The sequence below is a fragment of the Canis lupus genome, chromosome 34 (genome assembly GCF_011100685.1).
Source record: "Canis lupus familiaris isolate Mischka breed German Shepherd chromosome 34, alternate assembly UU_Cfam_GSD_1.0, whole genome shotgun sequence".
Classification (NCBI taxonomy): Eukaryota; Metazoa; Chordata; class Mammalia; order Carnivora; family Canidae; genus Canis; species Canis lupus.
Window position 1 is genome coordinate 9,794,316 of NC_049255.1, and position 7,809 is coordinate 9,802,124.

At 43.7% G+C, this 7,809-nt stretch overlaps 1 long non-coding RNA gene across 1 annotated transcript; it reads left to right on the top strand.

The window, feature by feature from the left end:
* Positions 1–2,966: 2,966 nt before the first annotated feature.
* LOC119867474 lies at positions 2,967–5,957 on the top strand. Its single transcript, XR_005383694.1, has 3 exons — positions 2,967–4,728; positions 5,282–5,327; positions 5,685–5,957. It is a non-coding gene; the product is annotated as an uncharacterized LOC119867474 (long non-coding RNA).
* The last annotated feature ends 1,852 nt before the right edge of the window (positions 5,958–7,809 follow it).

Here is a 7,809-nt window from a genome sequence, read left to right on the forward strand (position 1 = left end):
GCTCACCGAAGCCCTGCCAACTACCTGGGCAGGTATTGGAATGGGAAGCTCTCCTAGCTGTGAGGTCAGCGTGTGTCCTAACAGGCCAGGAATGCCCACCTCAGTCATGAGGTTAATTATGTGACTGTGTGTGTGTTCAGCTAATGTAAAGTGAAAGATGGGAATGGTAGTGCAGACAATCCTGGTGAAGACTGGAGGTTTGTAGGTGAGTCACCATACTCATCTCCATCTGTCAAGCAAAAGCGAGACGGGGGGATATTTTTGAATGTGAGTAGCTGCTTTGCACTGATTTGCAACCTTATTGAAATTGCTGGTAGAGTCTTTCCTGGGCCCTACAATGCTGAGGAAAGTCGTATCCACAGAATATATCAGCACTGGGGACTCCTGGAGCCAGGTGGTGTGGCAGCTCTGTGCTCTGCTAATATCAAGGTGCCATCGTCCAGTGGACTGCGGGCCTCTTCCCCTTACGCCTGGAGCCTGCGGCAATCCACCATCCAGACTTTCCACACCAAGCACATCTTCCCCACCTTGACCACCTGCCCCTCCTATATTCCTTCTCCTGATCACCAGGGGTTGCCATCACCTCTGTCACCTTTTATATATTTGACTTCCTCAGCATCGAGACACAGACATTACACCTCCAGTTGGTTAATCTTGTTGCTTGATTTTAAAGCTTCTGGTATTGGCATCCTTGACACGCAGGATCTCTGGGCTCCTCACAGTGAGAAACTCTGGGACTGCTTTCCCATACCCAGTGCACTCCCTTCCTTCAGATAGACAAGACCATCAAAGCCCACTTCTTAGAGCTCAGATTTGGTTGTGGATTTTGATTCTCTTATTTCCCAGTGTGTCCAGGAGAAAATAAAGCCTTCTCAACCTGGTAAGCAAAATATTTCATTCTAAGATCCCAAAAGACCACAAACTTACCTCCTTACCATTTCTGTCTAAGGACTCCATGTTTTAGGAGCTCAAGACCATGCCTGGTGCCCAGCATTCCTGAATGCTTATCCCTCCACAATTTTGCAATCATTTTCTGCCCCATCCTGAAATGCCCATCCTCCCATCTCTGCTAATCTAAGTCTACCATCAGTCCTACCCTCTCATCTCTTCTCATCCTACGTCCCCTCTACATATCTGCCACTCGCACAACTTGACCACCACATACAGACATATATTACCCTTACTCATTCTGAAAACACAAGAATAATCATGTTTTTCTTTTTCAGAGCTGATAACATGAACAGATGGACTTTGTCACCGTATGTCGAAAGTGAAATCCAGCCAAAGCTCTTCCAGCTTTTTCTGGAGAGTCCTGAATTACCTTTTTTGGGAAAATAGAAAAACGAAGATAAAGAATATCCACAGTTTATGGTTCCAGCAGCAGAAATGAGAAAATGCACTGTTAAGGGGCTGTGTTTATGTTGTGTCTCTTCAGGGTCTGTCTTTTGTTATAGAGCTGGAGAAGAAACTAGAAGCTTCCAAAGGTCCTCAGTTGCTAACCGCTAGAAACTTCTGCCTCAAGCATGTGATGACCACAGTGCTTGGAAAACACTTGCGTTTATTTCATACAATCTGTGTGTTTGTAAGAAATGGAATTTGTTTGCTTATGTTGTAGATGAACTCACCAGCCCTGTGTTAACTGACCCATTTCTACATAATAGATATATAGATAGAGTTCTACATTGTATAGATTGTAGATCCCTTTGTTCATCTGGAGACGTGACTATGATTTACTGTTCCTTCTGTAGGTGTGCTTTACACAAAGGTATCTTGCCAGAGGGTTCAAATCAAACTGAAGCCCGTCTTTCTTCCTAACGCTTCATCTAGACTGAAAAGCAAAACTTAATTGTTATTCTTTTTTTTCTAGCTCATTAACCATAACAATAATCCAAATCCTTTTAGGGTACATTTTCCTTTTTCTTTTCGCACCATTCATTGATTTTTTTTTTTTTCTAATCAGTCTCTTTCTATTTGGATCATTCACAGTGAAATACCCCTTCCTTCTCTTTCCTTCCTTCCTTCCTTCCTTCCTTCCTTCCTTTTTTCTTTTTCTTTTCAGGACCACCCTCTCCACCTCATGGTCTTTGTTCTGAAGAGCAGTTTGGTGATAATCTTTTGTCATCGCTGCATGCATATGTTGGAACTTCCAGCCTTCTGTTCTCTAATTGGGTTCCCCGTCTCCCCTCTATTTTTAATTTAGATCTTCCTATGGATATTCTTCAGGCTATGACCTCCATTCTCCTCTCTGGAGATCATCCATGATATATCTACTACGTTAAATGTTGTTGAGTGTACTTGTCTTAACCTACACCTCTCAGGGTCATGTCTCATGAGTCGACACTGCGTACTCACCATTTTTATGAATAAATTGGGAAATATGGTATGTAGTATGCAGACACTTGGCATTTATCATGTATTCCAAAATTACATGTATTAACTAGAAACTGTAAGTTGTAGCAGATGCAACATTTTGGTAAGCTGTTTGATGAACTGTCCTTATCAACTAAAGTGGAACTTCTCATCCTGGCCCTCTGGACATTTGGAGCTGGATGATTCATTGTTTTAGCTGACTGGCTTGTACATTGTAGGATGTGGGGCAGCATCTTTAGCTTCTATCCTCTACTTGCCAGTAGCACGTCCTGCTCAAGGAATGAACCAAAATGTCTCCAGACATTGCCGCATGTCCCCATGGTGGAGGTGGTTGGCAAAGTCAGCCCTGGTAGAGAACCACAGATCTGAGGTTAGGTACTAATTAAAGACAGGAGTCCAAAGCCAATATATAGGAAGAACAACACATAGAAATGAAAGGAATGTGGAGTCCAGCATGTTGATGACTGTCAGAGTACATTAAATACATCACATTATTCCCATGCAAAATATTCCTTTTGAGTGATTTTGGTATGTGTCTGCATAACAGCAGTTTCAAAGGAAAATAGCTTTGCTTGAAGTGGGAATTTATCCAAAAGGTGAAATAAGAGGATCACATCCAACATTTGCCCTGGAAAGATTCAGAATTCTTTTTCTCTTGACAGTAGAGGGAGAGTTTTTTCTTTATTTCTTTTTAATTTTTTTTCACTTTTGGTCCACCAGGGATATCTCAGATTCAGAATAAAGTATTGATATTCCACAAAAGACGAGTAAAAAGGACTAATGCTCAAGCTCTTGGTTGCAAATGTTGTGCGGAAAGATTTCCCAGAGTGCCAAGAAGAGGAATTTTTTTTTCTTTTCAGCAAAAAGTGCAGAAACCTTGGTTAACTTGCAGAAATAAAAGGGAAATGGGGACCCACCTGTCACTCAAAAAGAATTGCAGAGAAATCAGGGATCTATCACCAAGACTGGTTTTAAATAACTCACCGTGCTCCATTTTGCTTGGATACATTCACCTGAAAGTAGAAGCCACAGCAGGTCTTTCGTGAAAGTCAGACAAGGATCGCGCTCTGCTCAGCCCTGTTGAGGCATCCGAAGGTCCTGGCACAGAGCCAGGGATGGCAAATGTCGTGGGGACATTGCCGAAACGCACTCAGGCCCCAGTAGCACCTTCAGTCTTCCTGCTCGTTGAAGTCCGCCTTTCTTTTAATCTGATACAAGTGGCAGAAGCCACTGCTGTTCTCAGAGCCACACTTGTTCAGATCCTGGGGTGAGAGGAAGATCATTGCCTATGTTAAGGCTGAGTGAAGTGGGATGAAATTATCTGGATTTTGAAAGCTGGCAGAGCTTCATCCTCAGCGAGGGCCCTAGAGCAGCCGCCGGATCCTTCCATCTGTGAATGGCAATTCCCAGCAGCTCCGTCCCCAAACCACTGCTTTTGGCTGCCCTCCTAATTGATAACGTGAAGCTTCCCCTGCTTAAAGAAATCTGTGTTCATCGCTTGGAAAGGAGAACAAGGCAGAGCTAGGGGAACATCTCTCAGTGTAATCGAATGCTTTGGATTTCATGTCCCCACTTTAGAACTCGGATTACAGGGTCCTAGGCATAGAGAGGATTTCTGATTCACGGCTCCTCACTTGATTATAAACCCCAGCGTAAAGTCTCACCTACCTGAGATGGGACCTGTGCACAAGCCCCAGCTGTGCCGTTTGTTCTAGAACCTCCCATGATAGAGGCATGTTGACTTTCTTCTTGATATTCTAAGACCCTGACCATGGAGGAGCTGCCTGAAGCTGCCCTCTCAGGGAACACATCTACTTCTCCCCAGTACCTCACACTGGGCGCACAGCAGGGGACCCAGCTTTCTCCCCAGTTTGCTACTGTCCCCGAGGTCGAGGAGCCTGGAGCAAGACGGCCCGCTCTTCCTTTGCCACATGTGGTGTGTGGAAGATGGTGGCACTCTTCACACCACTGGGCCTTACTAATGACCAAGTTGAGGAGCGGGGGTGATGCCAACTATCCTTCATAATAATTTTTTTAACTGAGCAATGTCTAGTATAAGGCATTAAAGGTGGACGTGAGGCACAGTAGCCCGTACAAAAGTAGCCATCAATATTAAGATATTGATATTCAATTTCAGAAAAGGAGATCTAGAAAGCCGAATTCAAGTTGGCCATGCAGCAATTGAAGAAAAGCAGGGAGGTTCTGGAGCTGGGCCTGGCTCGTCTTTATTCAAATATCCAGCAGGTATTCACTGGACACCACTATGTGTACTGTGAGAAGCTGGAGACATAAAGGTTAAAAAGACATAAAGATTGAAGAAGCCCATGAACAAGATGCTCAGAGATTGCTAAGTGACTCGTACGTATGTAGACTGGTACATTTTAGTAGGGCCATGTGGGGCAAAGCCAGCTGGGGTGGGGGTGGGGGTGGGGGGTGTTGGATCTAAGGAGAGCACTGAGCCATCATGGCAGAGAAGCCCAGGGTGGTGGAGTTGAGGAAGGTGGGTGGGGGAGCTAAAGCCAAAACTGTACCCCATTTGCTGACTAAGCATGTTCGTGAAGGTCTTAAACCCACAGGCTTCAATATTTGAGTCAGCGTCCTGCACAGGGCTTTGCCGAGCAGGGGATGGGGATGCCAATGGCTTCCTGGTACAGGATTTTTCAGGGGCCCTCAGCCACGGCAGGTGCACTCACTTCCTTCATCTGCTCTTGACTCAGCACCCGGACTGACTGGCCTTATTCTCCTTGTGTTGGACCAGGGTGCTGCTCCTGGCAGATGCCTTCTGGAATCTCACCTGTGAATTAGACCCCAATTCCTATTTAGACAATAGCCTTACTTATATACCTAAAACACAATAATATCCCCCATTATATGATCCACTTACCAGGAAGTCATATTTTTTTCTTTCAAGGTGGCCTGTCAACTCACGCATGCCTCCATCAGACTCAGTTGGCCTGGTGAGTCTCCCCTTTTGGGCTGGGCTGCCCAGAGGTTGGTGATGAGTCTCCTGTGCTGGAATGCTATTGGTGCTGCTTTCTGGTTGTGTGGCATAACATCTGGGTCATCTAGTTGAAACCCCACATTCTTCCCACTTTATATGACACCCTAGGTTTTCCAGAGCCTTTAAGGCTTGTTCTCAAAGGCCCTAGCACGATCACTTCCTTGAGATTCCATGGAGTACTCTGGACACCCACCTGTGTGTTCCTCCTTTTGTCCTTGGGGCTGGCAGGTGACCCACCATATCTGGGTTCTGATAGCACCCAGGCATTGAACCTGCCCTTCTTCCACCTGACCACAATGCTTTATGCTTTCAGCCTCAACTTTTCTTTGCCATGGAGCCTCCTAGAAGCTTGCTGTCATTCACTCTCAAAATATCTGGGGGCCCAGATCACTAACTGCCCAAGGTTACAGAGGGACCTGTCGAGGTAATGGGAGGCAAAGTGACTTGTGCGATCGCTGCATGCATGGGTGGGTGCTAGAGCAGGACTGGTGCCCCCAGCCAGCTCACAAGTCAGTATTTTTGTTGGGTTTGTCTGCCATCCTTGTGCTCACCTGGAGCTCCCTTCTAGCCTGCCAGGCTCCTTCCATCTGACCTCCTTTTAAATCCTTCCTTAATAAGAAAAAGAATGAAACAGGAAGACTGGGCCTCCACTTTGTTTTATAATTGTTTGTCGTCTTATTTTTAAAGATCTTTGCTCTGGGCACTGCTACTGGAGCTGCACTTACTACATTTATAGTATTTATAACTATTTATACTATTATCTATTATTTATAGTATTTATAACTATTTATACTATTATCCATTTATAACTATTATTACTTTAAAATCTACATGCAACGTATGAGTGAGGAAGAGCCCAGATCATTATCAATATTCTAACCCATAGAAAAATTAGTCAGGCACCGACCAGTTATAAATCCTCTACTCTAGGAAATATTTGTTGCTGGCAAAGATGATCCTGATGTAATGGAAGCATTTAATGTAGAAAATGTTGTTCTATTTCTCTTCTTGATAGCACCAGACAACCAGGGCTCCAAGTGGGAGGAGGAGCTGCAGGGGAGGCTGCCCAAGGAAAGCAATATGTTTGCGAGGCTGATCAATAAGAAGATTAACTTAACCTAGTAGAAGACTTATCAATCTTCTTATTGATCAGTTTAGCAAACATATTAGTGTGCTGGTGTAGCGTTGCAGGCCCGTCCAGACTGCGCTTCATCAGGTCCACAGTAGATGAGCTATCCCTGGCGTTGGCCATGGGACCTCTCGCTTATGGTCTGTACAGCGATAGAAAAGGTCACCTCTCTTCTTGTCCTGTGCAACGTTGTCCCCAGAGAAAGAGATGGATGGAGAAGCTGAAGTGGGAGATGGAGGTGGCTGTTATGAGCTGGAATCAAAGTCAATCAACAAGCTCTTGTTTAGAAAGGAATCCTGTGACTTTTAGTGAAGAGAAAAAAAAATAAAAGTGTAATGGGAGCTTTTATTTGTGAAACATTTAGTAAAAGCTCAGAGAAAATTATTTTAATTATCCACATTTCTGAAAGACCCCATTGTGATAATTTAATGTTCCTCCTACTTGAGTGCAGAAACATAGAAATAGTTCATCTTCAGAATCAGTGTAAGCACTTTCATATTTTATTCTTAAAAAAAAAAAACTATGCTTTGAAATTTTTTGGACAAATGTCAAATACTTCAATTTGAGTCATTGGTATGAAATAATGAAGAAGTTTTGAAGTGATATTTATGTGGGTTTAAAATGTTTTATTTATTCACTCGATAAATATTTCCTGTACATAAAGTCTAAATCTTTCAGCTTCTGACGTAAGCCCAATCTATTCCATGCTGCTCATGGTAAGCTCTTGAAGGGGAACAGAATGGTAGAGAATTAGGTGACATCATTTCCATGAGCTAGAGGGTAGCTTTCCTCTACACTCATTCACGACACTAAGGAAATGGCAAATCCTGAGCTTAATTATTCACAATTAATATTATCTGCAACTTGAGTAATTTTATTATAAATCTGAATCCCCTTCCTAGCTAATTCCATAATTGTTTGCCTCATTTCACCTCATTTCATAAAGGATAAATACTTGGCCCAAGATCAGTTGCCTCTTATTCCCTTCAAAACCTCTGGAGCTAAAGTTCCATTCCAGAGGGACTCAGACACCATTACATCTTAACGTATTAGAGACGGGATCAACATACAATGCTTCTTGCAGCGGAGAAAAGTGCTTAGCTGAAAGGAAAAAAGAAACGTTTATTTCTCTGAGGAACTCTTGGTTCCTCTGGGGAATTCCTGAGAAAATCCTGGAGAGAAGAGTCAAACGCTGGAGGATGTCCGCGGCGATGTTACGGAGGAAGCACTGAATGAGTGGGCACCACAACCTGTGATAATTACCTTTTCATCTCATGTAATTTCAAGGCTTAAGCAGAGAAAATGAGGG